The 26,364-nt window shown below is 36.9% G+C and overlaps 1 pseudogene across 1 annotated transcript in view; it reads left to right on the top strand.

The window, feature by feature from the left end:
* Positions 1 to 12,968, top strand: part of LOC309826126 (hypoxia-inducible factor 1-alpha inhibitor-like) — a 126,640-nt pseudogene extending 113,672 nt beyond the window's left edge. Inside the window, exon 3 of the transcript in view lies at positions 12,621 to 12,968. The product of the transcript in view is annotated as a hypoxia-inducible factor 1-alpha inhibitor-like (transcript). The remainder of the gene's footprint in view (positions 1 to 12,620) is intronic.
* Positions 12,969 to 26,364: the final 13,396 nt, after the last annotated feature.

The raw sequence follows: 26,364 nt of genomic DNA on the forward strand, positions 1-26,364 counted from the left end.
ATTTTTTTGTTGTTTATTTATTTTTTTGATAGGTGGGTCTGTATTCCTGTCTTACTGGTTGTTTGACCTGAGGCGTCCAGCACTGGAGTTTGCAGGCAGCTGGGTAGAGCCAGGTCTTGGTGCTGAGATGAGGACCTCCAGGAAGCCTCACTCTGGTTAATATTCCGTGGGCTCTGAGGCTCTCTGTTAGTCCAGTGGTTTGGACTTGGTGCTCCCACCACAGGAGCTCAAGCCAAACTCCTGGTCTGGGAACCAAGATCCTGCAAGTCGCATGGCATGACAAAAGAAAAGAAAATAAAGGAGCAATACAATAACAAAGAATAAAAAATAAAATAATATTTGGGGCTTCCCTGGTGGCGCAGTGGTTGGGAGTCCGCCTGCCGATGCAGGGGACATGGGTTCGTGCCCCGGTCCGGGAGGATCCCACGTGCCGCGGAGTGGCTGGGCCCGTGAGCCATGGCCGCTGGGCCTGCGCGTCCAGAGCCTGTGCTCCACAACGGGGGAGGCCACAACGGTGAGGGGCCCGTGTACCGCCAAAAAAAAAAAATAAATAATAATAATAATAATATTTGAAAGATAAAAAATATATTAGGAAGAATAAAATTATAACTGAAACTACAACATGGTATAACAGAACCACAACAGAAAAAAGAAAGGAAAAAAGGGAACGTGTCAAAAAGAGCAGAACAATAACAAAGTATAAAGAATAAAATAAAATTAGAAAAATAAACGATTTATTAGAAAAAATAAAAATATAAATGAATCAACAGCAATAAGGTAAAACAGAACCACAACCTAAAAGAAGAAAAAGAAAAAAAAGCAAGGCCAGAAAAGGCATTGGCTGTGGGGGGCAGAGCTTAGGCTGGGGGTGGGACTTAGGCAGGGGTGGGATCTAGGGTGGGGATGAGGCCTAGGTGGGGGTGACGTTTAAGCACGGGCCAGGGCCTAGGCTTAGGACTTGTATGGCAGGGGAAAGGCAGCACGTTCTGAGGGGGGGCGGGTCTCAGGATTGTGGAGTTCTTGAGTTTGGAGGTAAGGCCCTGGGTGAGGGTGTGTGGGCAGGGTTTAGGCCCAGCCCTGTTGGAGAGGTCTCAGAGGGGGCTCTTAGAGTGCAGCCTGTAGAGATAGGGCACTGGGTGGGTGTGTAGGGGTGGGGCTTAGGCTCTGCAATTTTGGAGGGAGCCTCTGAGGGTAGAGGATTAGGCCCAGGAGCCCACGAGGCTCCCCAGTGCCCAACTGGCCAGGGAAAGTGCTGGCTGTGCTCCCTTTTGTTCCTCCACTTTCCCGAGTGTCTCCCCCCTCACCGCTGAACTGTGGGTGGGTCCCACCGGGTGTGGGAACTCCCCCCTCCCCCCCCCCGCCCCTCAGAGTTGCTGGTCCTGTTGGTCCAGCCTTTAGTTTTGCTCCCCTCCCACTCTCTCAGGACCCCCACAGCTGCAGGGGACCTCAGTGGGCAGAGGATCAGGAGAGCATCTCAGCAGGCCTCCCAGGGCCCAAGTGGGCAGGGTAAAAGCTGGCCATGTTGCTCCTTTCTGATCCTCTGCCCTCCCAGTGGTCCCCCCCGCCCTTTTCCCCTCCAGGCATGGGATCCCCTCCCCTCCCCCAGCTGCCTCTCGGGGGCACCAGACCTGTTCCACCTCATGTCCATTTCTCCTGCCCCTCACTCCCTCTCACGTCCTACCTGGTTGCTGGGGGTTCCTCCCATCCCCTTAGGTGTCTGTGGTCCCCCACCAGTGCCTGGTAAATGCTCTAGTTGTGTGGAGACCTGAATTCCACAACCTCCTGGTCTGCCATATTGACCCCACCCCCTATATATATATATATATATATATATATAAAATATATATATGTAAAAATATATAAATTAAATCACTGGACAATTGCATTTCCCAGCCTCACTTGCTTCCTCTGTAAAGGTGATAATAATAACACTTGGAGTGAGATTTAGGTGAGATATTATAGAAATGGGAAGGATCTGGCAGAGGGCCCGACTCAGGCTTGATGTTATCATTAGAAGTACATGAACTGGGCTTCCCCGGTGGCGCAGTCGTTAAGAATCTGCCTGCCAATGCAGGGGACATGGGTTCAATCCCTGGTCTGGGAAGATCCCACATGCCACAGAGCAACTAAGCCCGTACACCACAGGTACTGAGCCTGCACTCTAGAGCCCATGAACCACAACTGCTGAAGCCCGCATGCCTAGAGCCCATGCTTTACAACAAGAGAAGCCACCGCAGTGAGGAGTCTGTGCACCACATCGAAGAGAAGCCCCCGCTCACTGCAACTAGAGAAAGTCCGCACACAGCAACGAAGACCCAATGCAGCCAAAGATAAATTAATTAATTAATTTATTTTAAAAAAATGAGAGCATTAGGCTATTTCATGTGAAGAGTCCGCTTTACCTATACAATTCTCTGTTAGTGTAGAGAAGAACTATATCTAGATTTTTTTAGCATATGAGACACCATCTTGACTAGACAATTAAAAATATTATGCTACAACATGGCCAAATATTTGAGTTATTATGTAGTGAGAACAAGAAATTACTCCTTTTCCACTGGGAAATTCATTACCACCCAAGAGAAATGGGGAATATTTCACTGGTTGTAATTCTGTGAGGCTTACTAGCAATAAAAAGAAGAGCTGGAAATAACACGATTTCTCTGCTGTGATAAAACATGTATAAAATTCACTGCAGAATTAACAGCTTTTACCATTTATAAAAACTACAACTTCTTCTCCCATATTTCTAGATTTTTTTATTCTGAAGGAGGAGGTTGGGAGTGTGCAATATTCTGATTTGATCTATTTAATTAAAATTGTGGACTTGCTTCAGAGGTATTACCAGGAAAGCTCTCCTTTGCCTATGGTGATATGGCTCATCCCATCACCCGGTAGTGGGGAAGTTTTGCCTCCTTGCCCCCATATGAGTTCCTGTTACAACAAAACATAATGCACTTCCCAATTTGCAGGCCTTGTTTCAAGCAGCCAGCCTGATCCACACAACAAGTCTTCCCATGATGACTTGGGGAGATGTGTTACGAGAGTAGATAGGCTCACTTGAGTCATTTTTCTCCTTTATTTTCCATCATTCTGTGACTTGGTACATGTTGCCTCTATTTTCTACAGTTAGAACAATAACGAGCACAACAACAACAAAAGCTAATATTTTATGAGGGTTTACTTTGTCTTGGGTACTGTTTAAAAACTTTACATGTATTAACTTATTTATTCCTAATGTTGTAGGAATTATTTTCTTCTACCCTTACAGAGGAATAAAGAGGTTAAATAACTTGTTCTGAATAACAAATTATCATGTAATAGAGGCAGGATTTGAACGCAGGCAGTATGGCTCCAGAGTCCGTGCACCTAACCACTATGTTTATAAACATCCATCATCAGTGTGAACACCTGTGGTAAGCAACATCTAAAATGACCCCCAATGATCCCTGACTTCTGACATTCAACCCTTCTGTAATTTCTTCCCTTTGTGTAAAGACTGGACCTAATGACTTGCTTCAAATAGATAGAATATGGTAAAAGTGAGGAGATAATCACTTCTGAGATCAGATTACAGGAGTCTGTGACTTCCATCTTATTCTCTCTCTCTGGCTCTTTCTCTGGCTCTTCCTTCTGATGAAGCAAGTTGTCATGTGAGCAGTCCTATGGAGTAGCCTATTTGACAAAGAACTAAGGGTGGCTTACAGCCAACAGCCATCGACAAACTAACGTTTTCAGTCCAATATCTAGTGAAGAACTCAATCTTGCCAACGACCATGTGAGTGAGCTTGGAAGTGGATCCTTCCACAGTTGGGCCTTGTAAAGACTGCAGACTAAGCCAACACTGTAATTGTTCTCTTGCAATTGTTCTCTCCTGTGGGAGAACCTGAGCTAAAGGACCCAGATACATGGCACCTGGATTCCTCACCAAAACTGTGAAATAATAGATATTTTAAGCCACTAAGTTTTGGAGTGATTTGTTACACAGTCATAGAGAACTGATACAACACTCTAGCACTTTTATTATTTATTATTTTCCTTCTTTTTTTTTTTTTGGCCGCACCATGCTGCATGTGGGATCTTAGTTCCCCTAGCAGGGATCAAACCCATGCCCCCTGCATTGGAAACGTGGAGCCTTAACCACTGACTGCCAGGGAAGTCCCTATTTTCCCTTTCTTTCTTTCCTTTTTGTCAATGCTTGCTATAAGTCACGCAATACTTTCACATACATTGTCTTATTTAACCCTCATTCAGCCCTATAAAATATATTATAATTTTCATTTTACAGGTGAGGAAACAGTCTCAGAAAGTTTATGGAACCTCATAGCTAGTAAGTGGGAAACCCAATGTTAGTACCTGGGTGTCTGTGATCTCTTCATCTTTTTAAAATTTATATCCCTTCTTCCATAAACTATTCCCTGTTTGATTCAATCCCCAAACCCTAATCTTACAAACAGAGCTAATCATTTTCTTGTCTATGACACCTCTCTCTGCATCATTTAAAATAATTACTAGTAATAGATATCATTGTTGAGTGATTTTAATGTGCCATGTACTATGCTAAGAGCTTTATATAAATTATCTTACTTTGTTCTCATAAAAATAATCTGAAATAGGTTCTACTACTTTCATTATTTTGTAAATGAGTAAATTCAGGATCATAGATGTTAAACAACTCATAGTCACAGAGATAGAACATTTTGTATTACTTATTAGTTTTAGTTGTAATTCACATGCCTGATTTCCCCAGTAAACGTTAAGCTCTAACAGGGCTTGCATCTTTGCACACCGTGACACCCAGCACAGACCTTCCCATATGGGTGCTGAATGAACGATTATTGAACTGAATTTCAACCTTAAGTCCTCCATTTTGTGCATATGGACAGTCAGATTTATTCAGAGTGATACAGATACCAAGAAAACTCATTCAGTACTATATAAGTTCATTATATATATATATATATAAAATATTTTTTCTACAAAAATCTGATGTCATTGACTCTCATGACTCACATAGCATAGAATCTCACTCAAATCTCTTTCTCCTTCACAATTTATATCTTTATCTCATATCATTTACAACTAAAAGTTATGGCCAAGAATAGTGAATCCTGAGAGTCTACAAAATTAGTAGTTATAAAATAAGTAAACACCTTAATACATTGCTCTTGCTTGAAGAGTTCAAGGCAAGAAAGCAGGATACAAAAAGAATTTCTAAACTGGGATTCAAACCAAATGATATTTGGAAATTAGAATGATGAGGTAGCCAGAAAACTCCTTAATCAAACTCTACATTTCAGTAAATTGAATAATTAATATAGTTTATCTTAGGGATTCTTACTGAATTGCTTCATAAGAATGCAAGTTTAAAATTATCAACTTGATTAATTCATCCACTGAGTTGAGAAATATTTAATGAATGCTTCCGATAGCAAGACAGTGTTTTTGTAAACAATAATATAGAAATGAATGAAACATTGTCTCTGCGCCAAGGGTCTTTCAGTATAGTATAAAAGTTAGATGTGGTTAAATATAGTATCATCTAAGTGCAAAGATAGGTTTAGGTTTTAGGAACATAGACAAGGGAGTTTCTACTTTCAGTGTTAGGAGTATATCAAAATAGTATGTGGTGAATAAGACTTTAATCCATTCATATGATTTCCATGTGATTCCATATTCTCTTAAATTTTCTTTAAATGAAGAAATATAGAAACTACCAAATAAATATAGACATTTTGGAAAGCTTTGGCTCTCTACAACAAATTCCTAGCAGCTAATGGGTCACCCAGAAATATGGCACAATTAATGTTATATCTCTGTGTACTAACGTTAGAACAGAATCACTCCAGGAGAAGGTAAGAGTCTGAGGACCACAGGCACTTTGAACTCCCCAAACGTGTCTCAACTTCAGAAGCGCCTGTGCTAAATAACTTTGTGAGTTTTTGCTGTGATGACTCAAAGATATTATAAGTACGTGGGACTTTGCATTGCCAGATTTTCTTCATTACGATTCAGAAGGAAACAGCCCTGCGCTATAGAATATAGAATTTATGAAGTCCAAATAGAATTACCCTTATCCCTCTAGGAGTGTCTAATCTAATAGAATTATAAAACAGACTGACTTTGAGACTTACAATTGTTTGGGTCATATGGAGACTACATTTTTAAACCAGAATCATAATGTATTTTGTATTAAAATACAATATTTTTTGAAATAACAATTGTTTTGTTAATCGATAGCCCCCATATTTGTCTTACAGACCACAATTGCTTCTTCCTTTTGAAACGTATAATATTTGAGTATACAGTCCTCTATTTCTCATTATCACTAGCATCTAGGCACCATCTTGTCTATTGCCCTCTTTCTTTGAAGGCTCTTTTACTTGCTGCATGAGGTTTGTATTTTAAGTGCGGCTATCATCGTACCTAACTTACACATCGACATAAACAGCATATCTAATACCCTGAACTTGTTAAGAACACCCTACCACTTCTGAAACACACTATATCCGAACTGGTTCTCATGATCTGCTTTTCTTCCTCGTTCCTCACATTGGTTTTCTCCCACTCCATACTCCAGTCCATCAGGGAGAAGAAATACTTGCGGTCACCTTAGACCTTTTCTCCCTTTCAGTCTCTATTCTATTCTCATAAAATTCTATCGATTCTTTCTCAAAGATGTTTCTCCTTTTCACTTTCCCCCTTCTTTTTTTTCTTAGTTCTTGCCACAGCTGTACTCTTGCTGGCATTTCATACTCTGGTCTTTTCCCCCTCGGGTTCACCATACATACACCCTTAGATGATCTTCCTACATCACAGTTTCTGTTCATCATTCATGTTGGGCAGAGCACACAATGAATCACAACTGTATCTCACTGAGTTATTTTTCCTTCAGTACAGTTATCACCTTTCTTTCATTATAAGAGTTTTGCCTACTCATAGAAAAAGTAAAAAGTACTGACACTATTGTAATTCAAAACTTTTTCTTTTGTATTTCCTAACTGGTTATCATTGTTTTATATAAAAATGTAGATATCTGTTAATTTAAAAAATTTTTTTACATGCTCAACTCTCACTGATTCTAGGAATTTTTTTTTTTTAAAGAAGATGTTGGGGATAGGAGTTTATTAATTAATTAATTTATTTTTGCTGTGTTGGGTCTTCCTTTCTGTGCAAGGGCTTTCTCTAGTTGTGGCAAGCGGGGGCCACTCTTCATCGCAGTGCACGGGCCTCTCATTATCGCGGCCTCTCTTGTTGTGGAGCACAGGCTCCAGACGCGCAGGCTCAGTAGTTGTGGCTCACGGGCCTAGTTGCTCCACAGCATGTGGGATCCTCCCAGACAAGGGCTCGAACCCGTGTCCCCTGCATTAGCAGGCAGATTCCCAACCACTGCACCACCAGGGAAGCCCTGATTCTAGGAATTTTAAGTCTATTTTTCTTGGAGTTTCTGGGCACATAATCTTATATTCTTCAAAAAATGATAATTTTTCTACCCCTTTCTGTTCAACATTTTATTAAATTTGGATAGAACTTCCAGGAAAATGCTAACTAATAATGGAAATAGTCCACATCATTGTCTTGCTTTTGATGTCAGTGGGAATGACTCCAGTGTTTCATTAAGTATCATATTAGGTATGGATTTATGATTTTTGTTCCTAAGTAAGTATCCTTTTCTTTGCTTTCTAAGAGTTTTAGCCAGGAGCAGGTGTTTAATTTTTATCAAATGCTTTTTTTGCCATCATCTGAGAAGGAAAAATATGTTTTTTCCTTTTAATTACTCTTGCAATGTAATCTTTAATAAATTCCCTAATGTAAAATGAATGTTCCTTATTTTCATGAGCTTGTATGATTTAAGCTATGTTCATATTGATAATCTAAAGGTTGATGGCTCATTGATCAGGAACACTGCTTCACTGATAGTTCTAACCTGATACTACCCTACCCCAAACTTTAGTGATTTCTTGTTTTCAGAAGGTATTTAGTGGGTGTTTAGGAAGAATTAATCTCATGGCTTTCCTCTCTGGTCTCCTTGCTGATGTTGAAAAAGGCGTGTGGTCATCCTCTCTCTTCTACTGGCAGTTCCTTTTATAGGAATGATACTCTTGAAAGAGAGAAAGTTTATTATGGATTCATACCACAGATGCCTACAGATGAAAGCCCTCAAAACACTAAGTATCTCTGTGAATTTTTGAAACTTTTCTACACTACCAGTTCTATATTGAATTTCATGAAGAAATAGGGATTCTTCTGAACACTGTCTCTGGGACACTGCAGCAACATTGCTTACATCCTAAAGTATCACAATGCATTTCAAGTCAAAGGGATGTCTGGGAGCCACCAGTTTGTGGGCTGGACAGGTTCAGCTATATTCTGAACCTAGCTTAGATTCAGATAGGTCAGTCATATATTAATAATATTAATTACTTAATATTAAGCAATTTAGTCAAATTTATCCAATTCAACCATGTTTTCCATTACATGAAATCCCCTCCCCCTTCTTTGGGCTTTTTAAGCTCTAGTCTTTCTGCCTACAGTTTCCCAGCTATGTCTTCCTGTATATTGGTTTTATCCTTAATTTTCCTGGAGTATATCCTCAAATACACACAAATAAGAATCGTGGGTGCTCAAATTTCTGAACCTTACATGTCAAAAATACCTTAATTTACTCTTCTTCTTGAATGATTAATTGAGTATAAAATTCTAGAATTCAAAGGCATTTCCCTCATTCCTTGGAGCCATTGCTCCATTATCTTCTAGTATTTGGTGTAACTGACTTTTAGACCTTTATAGGTGACCTGCTTTTCTCTCTCTTCCCTGTAAACTTTTATTGTCTCATGTTTAATTTTGAAAATCTGCGGCGGTGTCTAGTACTTCACTCCCTGGACACATTCATTCTAAATAATAATGCTTTCCTTTAACACTTTTGAATTTGCTATTGTCACTGTTGTTGTTGTTTTCCTCCCCTTCATTTTCACCTACTTTTTCTTGTTGGAATGATTGTCAGTAGGATATTGAACATCCTGAATGGTCCTTTATGTCTCTTCCTTGTTTTTTCATAGTTTATTTATTTTTTGTTTTGTTTTCTTTGCTCTGAGATCAGAGATTAAAAAAAAAAATTATCTCCCAGGTCTTTGTTTTTTTACAATTAATCTATTGACTTCCAAAAGGTCTTTTTCTTTTCAGATTGATAATTTTTGTTAGCATTGTATTTATATTTTATTGGTGCTATAACTTTAAATCTCTTTTAGGACGCATTAAAAATTGTTCCCTTAAACTATATAAATTATATTTCCTCTGGGATTTATTGTTATGTTTATTTTTAATTTTATATTATTCCTTTGTGCTACTACTTTTTCTCATATTTTCTTTTGGCTCATGGATATTCATATTTAAGAATAAAGGACTTGTTTAAATATTCTCAGTAGCTAATCTGAGTTTCTTCTATTGCTGGGTATGGAGATCAATTTTAACCATAGCCTCTTCTCCAAAATGGGAAAGTTTACTGAAAGTTCATTGTCAGTGGACAGGGTTTATGGATAGGAAGGCTTTCAGATAGGGTGTGTGGATAAGAAGTTGGCTTCCAATGCTGGAATGAGAGTCTCAACCTCAAGTCTTAGCTATCCCATGGTGGTTCCTTCCTTCCCTCCTTCTTCCCTCCTTCTCTCTCATTCTCTCTCTTTCTCTCCCTCCTTCCCTTCATCTTTCTTTCCTTTTAAGTAAAGCCTTTTGATTTTCATTCAGACGGAAAATAATGGGTTGACAATCCTTCATTTTGAAGTGTGGGTTATGGGGAATGGGCAGAGGGCTGACTAGCATATGGCAGTTTTGTTTTCAGAACTATAACAAATTCTCTTGTTTAACATTTCCCTCTCACATCTCCTCTTATCTACTGACTCCATGGTGTTCCATTCTCAACTTTGAACCTCCCCCATGTATTTATTCTGGACTGCAAGTACTTCAACTGTTTTGTCAACCCACTTCAACTACAATCCATTTTCCAGTAATTTATTGCATTCTCTTATGCTATAGACTTTGCCCTGTTGATGTCTCTTGACGTGATTTCTTCTGTGTTATGAATGTATTACTTTTCAGAGTTGTACACTCTCATTACAATGGAGTCTTGAGAGGGAGAGAAGACAAATGCCTGTGTTCCAAATATCAGCATTTGTACAATAAAAACTATGGTTTTCATAAAAATGATACATTGTAATGATAAAAATTTTACACAGTGAAAAAAGTAGTGTATAGAAATATGCCAAAATTCACACAGAATTCAATGATCCAGAAAATACCAATATTAATGTTAGTCAAACCTGGTTTCAGGTACTTTCTATATATAAATTTTTAAATGGATGTCTTAGAGATATGGTGATGGAAAAATATAGAGACAATTATATTGAAATATCCTTTATATTAGAAAAAATTGCATTTTATTTTCAGAATTTCATCTTGAATGAGATATGCCCCCATGCTCAAATTAATTTCAGTGTTATCAACCAAATCAATCAACGTTTATGAACAAAGCCACCAAAGAACCATTTCTCAAATCACCTTGGCTCCATGTTGCAATTTATTCACAACTGTGATCCTTCCAAGTCCTTCCTGAATATTTCTGGGAATTCCCAAAGGATCTTCATACATCTGGGTTTCTTCTACTGGCCTCTCGGCCTGGCTGCTCATAACTCCTCCATGATATACTATACAGGCTCTGAAGATGAGAGGACAAGTGTGGTTTACAGTAATTCTCTGTAAATTAAGAAAAATCCCACATCTGTTGTTATATCTTGGCTACTTAAATTTTTATTTTGTACTGTTATTAGATATGTTTGATTTACATATTTTTATAGTATTTAAGATAAAACCTTTACATTATTGTTTTTACAACTTTTTTTTCAACAAATTTCTGTTCTCCTTATTTTCTTAACTAGACTTTATTGTCCTCATAACTTTCTGTAATGTGAGAGGTTGAAGGGTAGGAATTTGCTGAATAGTGAAGTTTTTCCCATATATAAGGTTTTAAATATATATATAATTTTCCTTTACATTATTAAATACACCTTAGTTTTTAGTTGTGTTTTCTTTATGCTTTTACAGCAGTATTTATCCAGGATAGCATACTTTTCCCTTTTTAGACTTTTATTTAAAATTTTTGGTTTTATAATGGCATGGCCAGATAAATTATTCTGTAAAATTTGTGATTTAGGTGATCAGTTAAAATTTATTTGAGACCTATTTTATTTTGTAAATTTCCCCCAAATAAATGTGATACATATATTCATATATGTATATTTTATTGTAGTAAAAAACACATAACATGAAGTCAACTCAAATTTGTAAGTATACAGTACAGCATTGTTAACTATATGCAAATTGTTTTACAGTAGATCTCTAGAACTTTTTCCTCTTGCATGACTGAAACTCTATATCTATTGACCAGCAACTCCCATTTCCCCCTCCTCACATTCCCTGGTGACCACCTTTCTACTTTTTTATTTTATGAGTGTGACTACTTTTAGATATCTCATACAAGTGAAATCATGTAGAATTTGTCCTTCTGTGACTGGCCTGTTTTACTTACCATGTCTTCAGGGTTCATCCATGTTGTAGCATGTGTCAGGAGTTCCTTCTTTTTTAGGGCTGAATAAATGAAAATTACATTCTCTTTATCTATCCACCCGTTGATGGACATTTATGTTGTTTCTACCTCTTTACTATTGTGAATAATACTACAATGAACATAGGAGTGCAAATAGCATTTCAAGATTCTGTTTTCAATATGTTTGGATAAATACCCAAAATTGGGATGGCTGGGTCATATGGTAGTCCTATTTTTAATTTGAGGAAACTCCACACTGTTTTCCATAGTGGCTGCATCATTTTTCATTCCTACTAACAGCGCACAGGAGTTCCAATTTTACCACATCATCACCAACACTTACTATTTCCTTCTTCTTCTTTTTTTTTTTCGATAGTAGCCCTTCTAACATTTGTGAGGTGATATTTCATTGCTTTGATTTACATTTCCCTGATGATTAGTGATGTTGAGCACCTTTTCATCTACTTGTTTGCCATTCTTATGTCTTCTTTGGTGAAATGTCAATTCAAGTCATTTGCTCATTTTTTAATCCATTTATTTATTAATTTATTTATTTATGCTAATAAGGTGTAAGAGTTCCTTATATACTTTGGAAATTAACCCCTTATAAAATATATGGTTTGCAATTATTTTCTTTCATTCTGTGAATTGACTTTTTACTCTTATTTCCTTTGCTACGTAGAAGCTTTTTAGTTTGATGTGGTCCCACTTGTCTATTTTTGCTTTTCTTGCCCATGTTTTTTGTCTCATATTCAAGAATTCATTTCTAAGACCAATGTTATAAAGTTTTTTCCTTATGTTTTCTTCTAAGAGTTTTATGGTTTCAGGCCTTACATTTAAGTCTTTAATTCATTTTGAGTGTATTTTTGTGTATGGTGTAAGAGAAGGGTCCAATTCCATTTTCTGCATGCAAATATTTAGTTTTCCCAACACTAATTTTTTAAAGAGACTATCCTTTCCCCATTGGGAAGTGTTTGCACTCTTGTCCAAATTTCGCTGCTTTTTAAAAAAAATACATGGGCAGGCAGGGGAGTCCTGGGATGAGAAACACCTGGGAGCAGGAGTGCTAAGGCCCCACCTCCTCCCAGACTCCTGTATAAGGAGTTTAGCTCACATCACCTATCACAGTCCTGAGTGCTGCTGCGTCCCGCCCTGCCCTGCCGCCCAATCAGAGCCACAGGGCAGTAGCTCCGGGCCCCAGAGGCCAGACCATCTGTGCAAAATGTATGTCTCGAACACCCGGGACGGGCAGGGCTGCGGAAGCCAGAATGAGGGAGTGAATTGCGCATGCGCGGGCGGCAAATCTCTAGCTCCTCAGGAACGGAACCAAAGGGCCTGGCGTAGCGCGGGCGCTTCTGGCCCGGCCACCTAGGGCTCCCGTGCTAAGTCTGTCAAGGTCAAGGCTACAGCAAACTCGACAAGCCTTTCCACTATCCTCAAGGCAAGCAGTTTTTTTTTTTTTTTGCTGTACGCGGGCCTCTCACTGTTGTGGCCTCTCCCGTTGTGGAGCACAGGCTCCGGACGCGCAGGCTCAGCGGCCATGGCTCACGGGCCCAGCCGCTCCGCGGCATGTGGGATCTTCCCGGACCGGGGCACAAACCCGTGTCCCCTGCAGGCGGACTCTCAACCACTGCGCCACCAGGGAAACCCGAGTCAAGCAGTTTTTGCTGGGAGCTTGGAGGTATCTAAAATTCGTGCCAGAAGACCAACTGTGCCTGTCCCTCAAACATTTGCCTTTAAGGGCAGCTTCAGGGCATTACTGTCTGTTTCTGAACCAGCCCATCTGGCAGCAGCCTGGGGAAGTTGCCTCCTCCACTCAGTCTCCTCCATCAGGAACTATTTTCTTTGAACACCGTCAGGGACGCCCGCGGCAGGAGCTGAGGGCCTGGTCCAGGTGAGTAGAGTGTGGAATTTCCCAGGAAGGCACAGGGCACAGAGTCTGCAGAGTGTTCTTGGTGACTTCGGGCTCATGTCCTCTGTTCATATTTCTGGGCTCTCTATTCTGTGCCATGATCTATAGATCTGTTTTTATGTCGGGGCCATATATATATATATATATATATATATATATATATATATATTATTTTTTTCCAATAGTTTTGTAATATGTTTTGAAGTTAGGAACATTGGGTGCCAGCTCTACTCTTCACTTTCCCCCCAGGGAGAGGCCTCCAAGTTGTGTCAGCTCTGCCTGCTATACCACTGGTCCTCAGGAACAGCAGGGAGGCTCCCAGCTCTTTTTTTTTCTCTGTGGCACCCAGGCACCTAGAATATTCTGGGTTCCATTAGGGCCTTGAGATAGGCAAAACAGAAACCAGTCTCGTGAGCAGCCCTCAGGAAAAAGCTAGAACATTGGCTGCATGTTCCAACTCTCCCTCCTCAGGGAGAAGCCAGGAGTTGAGGATTTTTTCCTGCTTCTTCTGTGCTGAGCTGTGGGGGAGGGACTATGGCAAGTGAATAGGTGCTAGTCTAAATTGTTGCCTTTGTTCTCAGCAGCTCGCAACTTGACACCTTTTCCAGTTAGTGCTTAGATTCAGGCAAGACAGAAATCAGACCCTTGGGTACTTTCCCCAAAAGTCTGAATGTTGCATGAATATTTCAGTCTTTTCTTTTCCTCCCCAGGGAGAAGCCAGGAACTCGGAGTTTTCTCCTGATTATGCCGCAGAGCGCCAAGGGGAGGACTAGGTGAGTGAGTGCCATGAATTTTCCTACCAGCTTAGATACAGCTAGTTTTCCACACAACTAAGTGGTGGGACCCTCTTAACTGGTTTATGGATATCTCACCAAGGGAATTTGTTCATGTATTGCTGTTGAATAGATGTCTCCTTAGGTAAAAGAGGGTTTGGGGCTTCCTATTCTGCCATCTTGTTGACATCCTGTCGTGTGTGTGTGTGTGTGTGTGTGTGTGTGTGTGTGTGTGTGCATTTTGTATTTTCTTTTTGTTTTTGAGATATAATTGGCATACGGCACTATATGAGTTTAAGGTATAGAGCATAATGATTTGATTTACATATATCATGAAGTGATTGTCACGATAAATTTAGTGAAGATCATCGCATATTTATATATAAAATTAAAGAAATAGAAAAAAACTTTTTTCTTGTGATGAGAACTCTTAGGATTTACTGTTGTAACAACTTTCATATATAACGTAGAGCAGTGTTAATAAATTCATCGTGTTGTACGTTACATCCCTAATACTTATTTATCTTATTATTTAGAAGTTCGTACCTTTTGACTGCCTTCTTCCAGTTCCCCTTCACCCCCAACCCTCTGACCCTGGTAACCACAAATCTGATCTCTTTTTCTGTTTGTTTGTGAGGTATAATTAATCTACAATGCTATGTTAGTTCCTGTTACACGACATAGTGATTCAATGTTTCTATACATTTCAAACTGATAACCACAGTGTCTCGTTACCGTATGTCACTATACAAAGATATTATATAGTTGTTGACTGTATTCCCACACTGTACATTTCATACCTGTGACTCATTTATTTTGCAGCTGGAAGTTTGTACCTCTTAATCTTACTCACCTATTGCTTTCCTCCCCCTACCCCTCTAGCAAACACTTGTTTGTTCTCTGTATTTATAACTCTGTTTCTGTTTGGTTATGTTTGTTCATTTGTTTTGGTTTTTTGGATTCCACTGGTTTAGATGAACTGGTTTATGAATATCTCACAAAGGTATTTGTCCATGTATTACTGTTGAGTAGGTTTCTCCTTAGGGAATGGAGGATCTGGGGCTTCCTATTCTGCCATCTTGGTACAAAATTCAATATATATGCTTTAATTTGACATTGTTATTTTATCATTTAAATTATCTGTGCCCTTATTTATCTTTTCAAATATTTTCTTTGGTAATGTATGAAAGAATTTTGTTAAATTCTCTTAGATATTGAGTTATTATTTTCTCCTTTCATTTCAAGCTATTTTTGATGCACATATTTCAATGTCATGGACTTTTCTTTAACCTTATGAAAGTCCATGAATTTATCAACTTATGTTTAAAAATAGATTTGATCCATGTAAAAATTTTTCAGTTTGCTTTTTGCCTTAGATTCTAAGGACTTTGCCTTAGATTCTACTTATTTAATGTATATATTTCAACTGCTGCTTTACTTTATGTTTGCCTAAAACATATTTATTCATTCTTTTATTTTAACCTTTCTGTATGATATTGTTTAGCTGTGCCTCATAAGATTATTTATTTTTTGACCTAATTAAAATCTTGTTCTTTTAAGAGAGGAGTTTAAACCATTTGTACTAAAATATTAATAACTATATATATTTTAACATTATATATTTAAAGATATTTTTTAATACTTTCAGTGTTTTGTAAAACGTATTTTATGGTTTTAATTATATAAGTGGTTTCCTTAGCTTTCAAATTGTTTCCTAATCATTAAAGTCACTAGTGTAATGTTCTCTTTTCTTTCTTCTCTACATAAAGCAAGGGGTTTAATAAAACTTTGTTTTGTCCACATCTCATCTTTATAAATATAACATTAGTTTGTATCCTCATATTATTGTAATTGATGTTTCAAATTACAGATGTTCCCTTCCAATCTTAATTTTATCATATTTGAATTTGGTATTTCATTTAAATTAAAAACAGCATCAACTCAGATATTTATTTTTACTGCTCACTTCCATTCTCTTCAATTCAAAAATTTCTATTTTCAAATACTTAATTTTGATTACTCTCTGGGCCATCTCCAGTCTCTCTTCAGGAAGGGTAAATGGGTATATCTTCTTAGTCCTTGTTCGCTTGATAGTGTCTTAGTCTTGTTCTTGTCTTTACATTTATTTAAGTCAAATTGACTGAGTTTCACATTTATGTCTTTCAAAACTCCATTTTGAAATAGAGCTATGTAGCTTCATTTTTTTTCATATAATATTTCAAAAGCATCTGAAAAAAATTCTGACTTTTATTCTTATCTAGGCATTCTGTTTATTATTTTGATGTTGGATTTTATTCAATTTTATTTTTTATATCCTGCTTTTACTAATTCTGTATATATTAATTCAATTATTTGACTTTTAATTTCCTCATTATTTTCCTTATCAATTCCAGCTCTCTTTTTATCTTATTCCGTTGCATTTCATTCTCAACATCTTCTATTTTCATGACTTTCTGATGTTGTCTCAAAAGGTCATGGCTTTTTGTCTCACAGTGGTAGATCTATCTAGATCAAGTTTGGGCTGGCATCCAAGTATAGACATCTTTATTGGTATACCTTTCCATCCCGGTGATGGGTGACTCTCTTTCCAACAGATAAAGTTGGATGGGAACTTCTTGTGCAGTACTAGCCCACATCTGCTTTTTTCTTCCTTCACAGTTTGGTTCTCTAGAACTTTGAAAGAGGTGGTGCATATGAAAAAGAGACTAGAATCCTAAATATGTAACACTTCTTAGTGCTTCTCTTTCTATATTTCCCTATATACTCCTTTATTTGTAGGTTTCACACCTCCCAGGGTGTCATGTTCCAAAAAACAAACCTTTCCGTACCTTTCTTGTATTTGAAATCTCCATCTGAATGTAAAAAGTAATATACTGTGACAGATGGGATATGGTGACTTTTCTGGATACACATTTTGTTTTTTTGAGCCACTGAAGAAGAAGGTAGAGAAAGACAAAAGATATGCTTGCCTACTTTTTGCAGGATTAGTGTACTATTGATTGCCCTTTCAGTAAAATTTTTCATTTTTGTAATTTATAGAAATTTTCCTAGATTTTGACAGGAGTTGAGTAAGCAGTAGTCTTGCTATGAGATTTTGCTTTTATTTTTACTGTCTTTAGATATAGTTTAGTGGGAAATTGAGAGTGGCTCTGTCATGGAGAACTAGCCAGTTACTTTTATACCTCTCTCATGATGTAATAATTTTGAATATCAAGGTCCTCCATAAAGTAAACTCACTTGCCCTTATCAAATGATGCTTTTCACTTCTCCCCAGTAAAAACTTAATGCACCAATAGGGAGAAACACAGTGTGCTAATTTCTCTGTTGCTTGTATCTTCCTATTTTTTTCACCCACATCCTACTAATCCATTGAGGGTCAAATAATATATCATTATGAGGATTTCCTTTATTGAACTCTCAAAATGTATTCTCGATACCACAGATTGATGGTCTAAGTTACTATTTTTGTCTTCTGATTGTTCCATAGGTCTAATCTTAATTCCATGATTGGAATTCTTTGGCAACAGGGCAGATGTATCATGGCATGTTTACTTATTACGTATTCTTTGAATATCCTCAGTACGTTGCAGTAGACTTTGTAAGGATAATTAAGATAAAAAAGTGCCAGTTTCAGAGAGTTTAATTCCAATAAAGAAAATTCTTTGTAGATAGCTCCACAAAGACTCAAATTACTGCACTATGGATAACAAATTACACATTCTATACGATGTTATAAAATCAAAGGAGGGATAAATGGCTTTTTCTAGTATCAATCTGGTAGTGGCCTTAATGATGTATGAGGGAGGTGAAGGGTTCAGAAGTATTTATGTTCTGATTATTCTATTGAGAAAGCACCGTGATCAGTTGGTTGCAGCATCCTAGGCACATGCTTGGTGGGTGAAAATAAAATAATCTTGAACAAAAGTCACTGAAGAAAAGATGAAAAAATGAGTTAAGATTTGGCAGTTTACTAGATATTTTTACTAGGTTTATGAAGGGCAGAAATGACTATGTTTCCTGAGCTAACGTATTTTAGATGTAAAGACAACCAAACTGCTAGCAGCAGTGTATTTTCCTCAAAACTACCTTCGCCTGCTAACTAAAACTTTATGATAATACTGTTCAATTAAGGGAATAAAGTGACGCTGAGTCATGTTTGGAATCTGAATGTTGCTCAGCCGGTATCAGATTTTCACCTAAATTACAAATTTGTACCTGGATTCCATCTTTCCTTTCATTGCTGTCTTATTCTTGCCTATCTGAGTGACACATGATAATGTGATTAATTACTCTAATTTGTCTTCAGTGAATCTTAATTTCATAGTTTCAAAATGTATAGGTTGTCATCTTCTAACAGATAACATCTAGTTAATAAGCACATGTGATATGCTGCATTTACTAGAATGATCTATGCAGTGAAATCAGGGTGTATCAAATTAAACCACGAATGCTCAAATAACAGTTGCAAGGACTAAAAGTGGTACTTCCCTTTTAGACTCCTTTGAACGGACAGCATTTGAATTTAAGTGTTAGATAAAATTTGACCATCACATTTACGGTTAATTCCATGCCTATTTATATTTCATTTGGAAGTCTTATCTCTGTATTTATTTTTAAAATTCAAAGGATCAGACTAAATGTTGTTTAACGCATTTATTGACACCGATAGAACCAGTATTTCTTTTTTCTGTTCTTGACAAATAGAGCACTTAGCAACTTTGCAAGCCTTGAGGCATTACATCTTGGAATCTAAGAGCTGGCATTCATTGGACCCTTCTGCTATAACTCCTTCATTTGGATTTTTTTTTTTTTTTTTTTTTAGTTCTGAGAAATGAAGTATAGGTTTGTTAAAGGACTTGTGGCCTCTCCCGTTGCGGAGCACAGGCTCCGGACGCGCAGGCTCAGCGGCCATGGCTCACGGGCCTAGCTGCTCCGCGGCATGTGGGATCTACCCGGACCGGGGCACAAACCCGTGTCCCCTGCATCGGCAGGCGGACTCTCAACCACTGCGCCACCAGGGAAGCCCCATGTTTGTGTTTTATATAGAATCCATATTGAAACCTACATGTTTTTTGATGATGCTATCCGGGGGTTTTCCCGGGGTCAGTGTTGACTTAACTGATAATGTAGTTTTTAATATTCACTATTGTTAAAAACTAGGGAAAGATTTTCCTAACTCCAGTCTTTTTGTTCTTATAAATCTCTAATCATGGCTTTGAAATATTTCATTTCCAAATTTACTGCTATGGAACATAATTCATTTGGACCAGGACGCTCAAACAATAGGACACTCAGACTCATTTGGTTTCTTCTATCTTCTTACATACTTTGGGCAGCAGTTATCTTTTAAAGCTCCTTTCTGACATTAAAAACCAATGAATATTCATTAAAACTATAGAACTGGTGATACCTGTGTTTCAATTGAAGGGTGTTAAAGGGCTCTACTTTTGGAAGTAGGTATTCCAGTGTTCAAGTACAAATTTAGCCACTTACCAGCTGTTATTGTTTTTAAATATTTGCATGCTTTTGGAGCTACCTCATATTGAGAACTAACTATAAACCACTTGCTATTCTAAGTTCTTTATGTATAATAAATTATTTAATCCTTAATCATGACCATTTGAAATAACTACTACCATTATTCCTATTTAATAGAAAAGGTGATTAAGACACAAAGAGGTTAAGTAATTTGCCAGTAATCACAAAGTTTTTAAGTGGTAGAGCCAGAATTCAAAGTCAGTCAGTCTCAGTACAATCTGTGCTTTTTACCCTCATGTTCTATCATAACATCCCTAGTTCTTTGTCACTAAATTGCAGATGATAATAATTAATTTAATCTCATTGAATTGTGATTATTATATAAGACAGTACATGTAAAACAGAAATAACTAAGGACCTGTTATGAACACACTCAACAAATGGCCACTTCTTCCCCTCCAACCTCTTCCTTCTCCTCTTTCCCTTCTCCTTTAAAATATTAATCAAGGCTAAGTAAAAGAGAAAGAAGAACTTGCAGAAATACAGCTTAAAGTTGCTGTACTTTTGTTGTTGTTGTTCTTAGTACCTCACACAAAGGAGTTTAGGAGGTTGTGCTGATAGAAAGTTGAAAGTGAAACCAAGAATGGTAATTTTTTTTTTTTTTATGGCCTGCAAAGAAAGTAAGTTATCTTCTTATATTTCAGGTTGAAAAAGCATGTCAATAAAATGGTCAGGGTTAGCACAACTTGGTTTCTCAGCAGAATTATCATTTTGATTGGTTTTGAAAATAATTAGGAAGTTATTGTCAAGTGTTAGTAAGATGATTAGCATCATTATAATATTTTGGTTAGATATCTACCTTTAAAAAGTAAGGTTCATTTTCTCAGAAGGAGGAGTGAGAGACTACTGGAAATTTCTCTGACATACTTTGAAATATGGAGAGAAAGTGATTCAGATTGTATTGATTGATGCCTTCTGGTTATCTTGACCAGATTTGCAAGTAGCCACATATTTTTGTTAACGCAATCAACATCTGCTCAATGAAATGAGAAAAATCAATTATTTGGGTTGTGAAAACAGTTTCTGTGGGAGGAGAGTGGTTTAAATGATTTTCCCCCCTACCTTTTAACTAAATGCATTGGCAGCCTTCAGAGACAATGTCTCTTCTGGGTAGGAGGTAGGAGTAATCTCGTTATCAAGGCTGTGGGCATCTCACTTCCAATATTTTAATAGGAAATGGAGTCTTGGGTCTGAATGAGGTAAAGAATTAAAACTAAGATGCCTGAATAGGCTGAAACCTCATCAAAAGGTAAATTGACCATAATTTGCCACAGCACAGAGAACTGGCAAGAAGGCTTCTATATCTAAGGCCTTGGTTCCTGACTGGAGTGGGGGAAGAGTCACCTGAAAAATTGAACACTTAAGTCTGTATTCACAGAAGTTTAAAATTTGAATTTATACTATTAAAAGGTTTTGAAATCCTTTGTGCTCAGGAATGACCATAAAAATAGGCCTGGGCAATGAAAAACCATTCTGGAAGGATACTTTCACAATGTAGACCATTGGGAATCTCACACATTAAAACAACCACTAATGAAGATCAGCCCTCAGTCGGAAAGTTGAAAATGTATGATCAGCAGTTCAACATGAGTGAGACTTGGAGGAAGCCAAAACAAAATAGAAGATTGGAGCTCCATAAAAATTAGAATAACACTCTAAAAAAGAATATAAAATAATTATGTTTAAATGATTAAAAACATAAAAGAACATAAAAGGACTTGAAAAAGTAGCAAATAGAACTTTGAAAAATGAAAAAAAATAGCTACTGATATTAAAAACTAAACAGATTAAGTAGATTAGGCATATCTGGAAAGAAAATTAATGAATACGAATGATACCAAGCAAATTACCTGAAAGTGAGAAAAGAAATTCAAAAATTAAAAAAAGCAGAAAAATAGTATATAGGCAAAGAGAACAGAATGAGATGTTTAACATATGCATAATAAAGATTATAAAAAAGGGAATGGGGGGATGGGGCATAGATATTTGAATAAGAATGGTTATAGATTTTCCTTTATGAAAGATATAAATCCTTCAATTAAGAAGTTATAATTCATTTTAAGCCATTTTTTAAATTGAAGTAGAGTTATTTTATAATGTGTTAGTTTTGGCTGTACAACAAAGAGATTCAGTTATACATACATATATACATATATGTATGTATATATATATACATATATTGTTTTTCAGATTCTTTTCCATTATAGGTTATTACAAGGCTATTCTTTTTTCAGATTCTTTTCCATTATAGGTTATTGAATATAGTTCCCTGTGCTGTACAGTAGGTCCTTGTTGTTATCTATTTTATGTATAGTAGTGTGTATATGTTAATCCCAAACTCCTACTTTATCTCCTCCCTTCCCTCCACCCCTTGCTATCCCCTTTGGTAACCATAAGTTTGTTTTCTATGTCTGTGAGTCTGTTTTTGTTTTGTAAATAAGTTCATTTGTATTGATTTTTTAGATTCCACATATAGGTGATACCATATACCATATGATATTTGTCTTTCTCAGATTTACTTCACTTAGTGTGATAATCTCTAAATCCATCCATGTTGCTGCAAAAAGCATTATTTCATTCTTTTTTATGACTGAGTGATATTCCATTTTGTGTGGAATATATATATATATATCTACACATACACACACTCACACATACATGAATACCACATCTTATTTATCCATTCATCTGTTGGTAGACATTTAGGTTGCTTCCATGTCTTGACTATTGTAAATAGTGCTGCTATGAACATTGGGGTGCATGTATCTTTTCAAATTAGAGTTTTCTCTGGATATATGCCCAGGAGTAGGATTGCAGGATCATATGGTAACTCTGTTTTTAGTTTTTTAAGGAAACTCCATACTGTTTTCTGTAGTGACTATACTAATTTACATTCCCATCAGTGTAGGAGGGTTCCTTTTTCTCCACACTCTCCAGCATTTATTATTTGTAGACTTTTTAATGATGGCCATTCTGACTGGTGTGAGGTGATACCTCACTGTAATTTTGTTTTGCATTTCTCTAATAATTAGTGATATCGAGCATCTTTTCATGTGCCTGTTGGCCTTCTGTATGTCCTCTTTGGAGAAATATCTACTTAGGTCTTCTGCCCATTTTGGAAATTAATCTGTTGTCGGTCACATCATATGCAAATATTTTCTTCCAGTTCATTGATTGTCTTTTCATTTTACTTATGATTTTCTTTGCTGTGCAAAAGCTTTTAAGTTTAATTAGGTCCCATTTGTTTATATTTTTTATGTCAATTACTCTAGGAGGTGGGTCAAAAAAAATATTGCTGTGATTTACATCAAAGAGTGTTCTGCCTATGTTTTCCTCTAGGAGTTTTATAGTATCCAGCCTTACATTTTGAGTTTGTTTGTTTATTTATTTATTTATTTTTTTGCGGTACGCGGGCCTCTCAGTGTTGTGGCCTCTCCCGTTGTGGAGCACAGGCTCCAGACGTGCAGGCTCAGCAGCCATGGCTCATGGGCGCAGCTGCTCCACGGCATGTGGGATCTTCCCAGACCGGGGCACGAACCCGTGTCCCCTGCATCAGCAGGCGGACTCTGAACCACTGCACCACCAGGGAAGCCCTTGAGTTTATATTTATATAGGGTGTTAGAAAACATTCTAATTTCATTCTTTTACATGTAGCAGTCCAGTTTTCCCAGCATCACTTCTTGAAGAGACTGTCTTCTCCATTGTATATTCCTGCCTCCATTGTATATTCGTTGACATAGATTGACCATAAGTGCATGTGTTTATTTCTGGCTTTCTATCCTGTTCCATTGATCTGTATGTCTGTTTTTGTGCCAGTGTCATACTGTTTGATCACTGTAGCTTTGTAGTATAGTCTGAAGTCAGAGAGCATGATTCCTCCAGCTCCATTCTTCTTTCTCAAGTTTGTTTTGGCTATCCAGGGTTTCTTGTGTTTCCATGCAAATTTAAAAATTTTTTGTCCTAGTTCCGTGAAAAATGCCATTGGTAATTTGATAGGGATTGCATTGAATCTGTAGATTGCCTTGGGCGGTAAGGTCATTTTAACAATACTGATTCCTCCAATCCAAGAACACGGTGTACCTTTCCATCTGTTTTATGTCAGCTTCAGTTTCTCTCATCAGCATCTTATAGTTTTCAGAGTACAGGTCTTTTACCCCCTTAGGTAGGTTTATTCCTAGGTGTTTTATTTATTTTGATATGATGGTAAATAGGATTGTTTCCTTAATTTCTCTTTCTGATATTTCATTGTTAGTGTGCAGAATGCAACAGATTTCTGTATATTAATTTTGTATACAGCAACTGTAATGAATTCATCGATGAGCTCTGGTAGTTTTCTGGTAGTATCTTTAGGATTTTCTATGTATAGGTTCCTGTGATCTGCAAACAGTGAGTTTTATTTCTTCTTTTTCAATTTGGATTCCTTTTGTTTCTTTTTCTTGTCTGATTGTTGTGGCTAGAACTTCCAATGCTGTGTTGAATTAAAGTGGCTAGAGTGGGCATCCTTCTCTTGTTCCTGGTCTTAGAGGAAATGCTTTCAGCTTTTCACCATTGAGTATGATGTTAGCTCTGGGTTTGTCATACATGGCCTTTATCATGTTGAGGTATGTTCCTTCTATGCCCACTTTCTGAAGAATTTTTATCATAAATGCATGTTCAATTTTATGAAAAGCTTTTTCTGCATCTATTGAGATATAGAAAAAAAGAAGGTATAATCAGAACAAGAAAACAAATAAATAAATAAAAACATTTTGTGTAATCTGTAGAACAAAAAGATAAAGGTGATAAGGTGAAAATCTAAATGTAACTGAGGACAAGAAATAACAATTAGACCAATTAAGCTAGATATCATTAATAAAAAGATAACAGAAAACATATAAATGTTTGAAAATAAAGGAATAACGTGTATGTGTTGCTTTTTTTCATAATAGCTTTATTGAGATATAACTCACATACTACACAATTCACCCATTTAAAGCACATAATTTAATGGGTTTCAGTATAGCAATAGAGTTGTGCAACTATCATAACAGTCAATTTTAGAACAGTTTCATCACCTCTGAAAGGTACTTCACAACCTTTAGCTATCATCCTGAATTCCTTTTCCCACACTTTCAGCCTAAAGCAGTTACTAATCTACTTTCCATCTCTATATATTTTCCTATTCTGGCCATTTCATTTAAGTGAAACCATATGATATGTGATATTTTGTAACTGGTTTCTTCCACTTAGAATAATGTTTTCAAAGTTTATCCATGCTGTAGTATAATCAGTATATCAGTTCTTTTTTATGGTTGAATTATATTCTCTTGTATGGATATACCACTTTTGTTTATTCATACATCAATTGATGGACATTTGGGTTGTTTTCACCCTTTAGCTATTCTGAATAATGTTGCTGTGGACATGTGTGTACAAGTTTTTGCATGGACATACATTTTCATTTCTCTTGGTTATATATCTATAATTTGATTGCTGGGTAAAGTGGTAATTTTATGTTTAATTTTTTGAGAAAGTACCACACTGTTTTCCAAGGTGGCTGCCCCATTTTATGTTCCCACCTGCAGTTTTTTGATTTCTCCGTGTCCTTGCCAACACGTCATTACCCAACTCCTTGATTATAGCTATCCTAGTGGAGGTGAAGCTGTATCTCATTGTGGTTTTAATTTGCGTTTCTCTGATGATTAGTGATGTCAGCAGCTTTTCATGTACCTGTTGGCCATTTATATTTCTTCTTTGGAAAATTGTCTATTTGGTTTCTCTTTCCATTTTAAAATTGGAATTGTTTCTGTTTTTGCTGTTGAGTTCTGAGAGTTCTTTATTTATTTTGAATATTAACTCCTTATCAGATATATGATTTGTAAATATTTTCTCCCATTCCTTAGATTGCCTTTTTATTTTATTTTTTGATGGTTTTCTTTGTTGTTCAGAAGCTTTTTAGTTTGATGTAGTCCTACTTGTTTATGTTTGCTTCTGCTGCCTTTGCTTTTAGTGTGAAGTACAAAAGAATCATTGCCAAGACCAATGTCAAGGAGCTTACCTCCATGTTTTCTTCTAAGAGTTTTATGGTTTTAGGTCTTAAATTTAAGACTTTAATCCGTTTGGGAGTTGATTTTTGTGTATGGCATAATATAGGAGTCCAGTTTTGCATGTGGCTGGTCCAGTTTTCCCAACACCATTTATCGAAGAGACTATCCTTTTCCCATTGTATAACTTGGCTGCTTTGTCATGTATTAATTGACCATATATATCTAGGTTTATTTCTGGGATCTCTATTCTGATGTGTCTATTTTAATGCCAATACCATACTGTTTTGATTATTATAGCTTTGTAATGTAGTTTGAAATCAGGATGTATAATGTTTCCAGCTTTGTTCTTCTATCTAAAGACTGCTTTTGCTATTCAGGGTCTTTTGTGGTTCCATGTAAATTTTAGGATGGTTTATTTCTGTGAAAAACAGTATTGAACTTTTGATAGAGATTTCATTACATTTATAGATTGTTTGGAGGTGGTATGGACATTTTAACAATATTAATTCTTCCAACCCA

The sequence above is a fragment of the Grampus griseus genome (assembly GCF_964374135.1).
Source record: "Grampus griseus genome assembly, chromosome: 8".
Taxonomy (NCBI): Eukaryota; Metazoa; Chordata; class Mammalia; order Artiodactyla; family Delphinidae; genus Grampus; species Grampus griseus.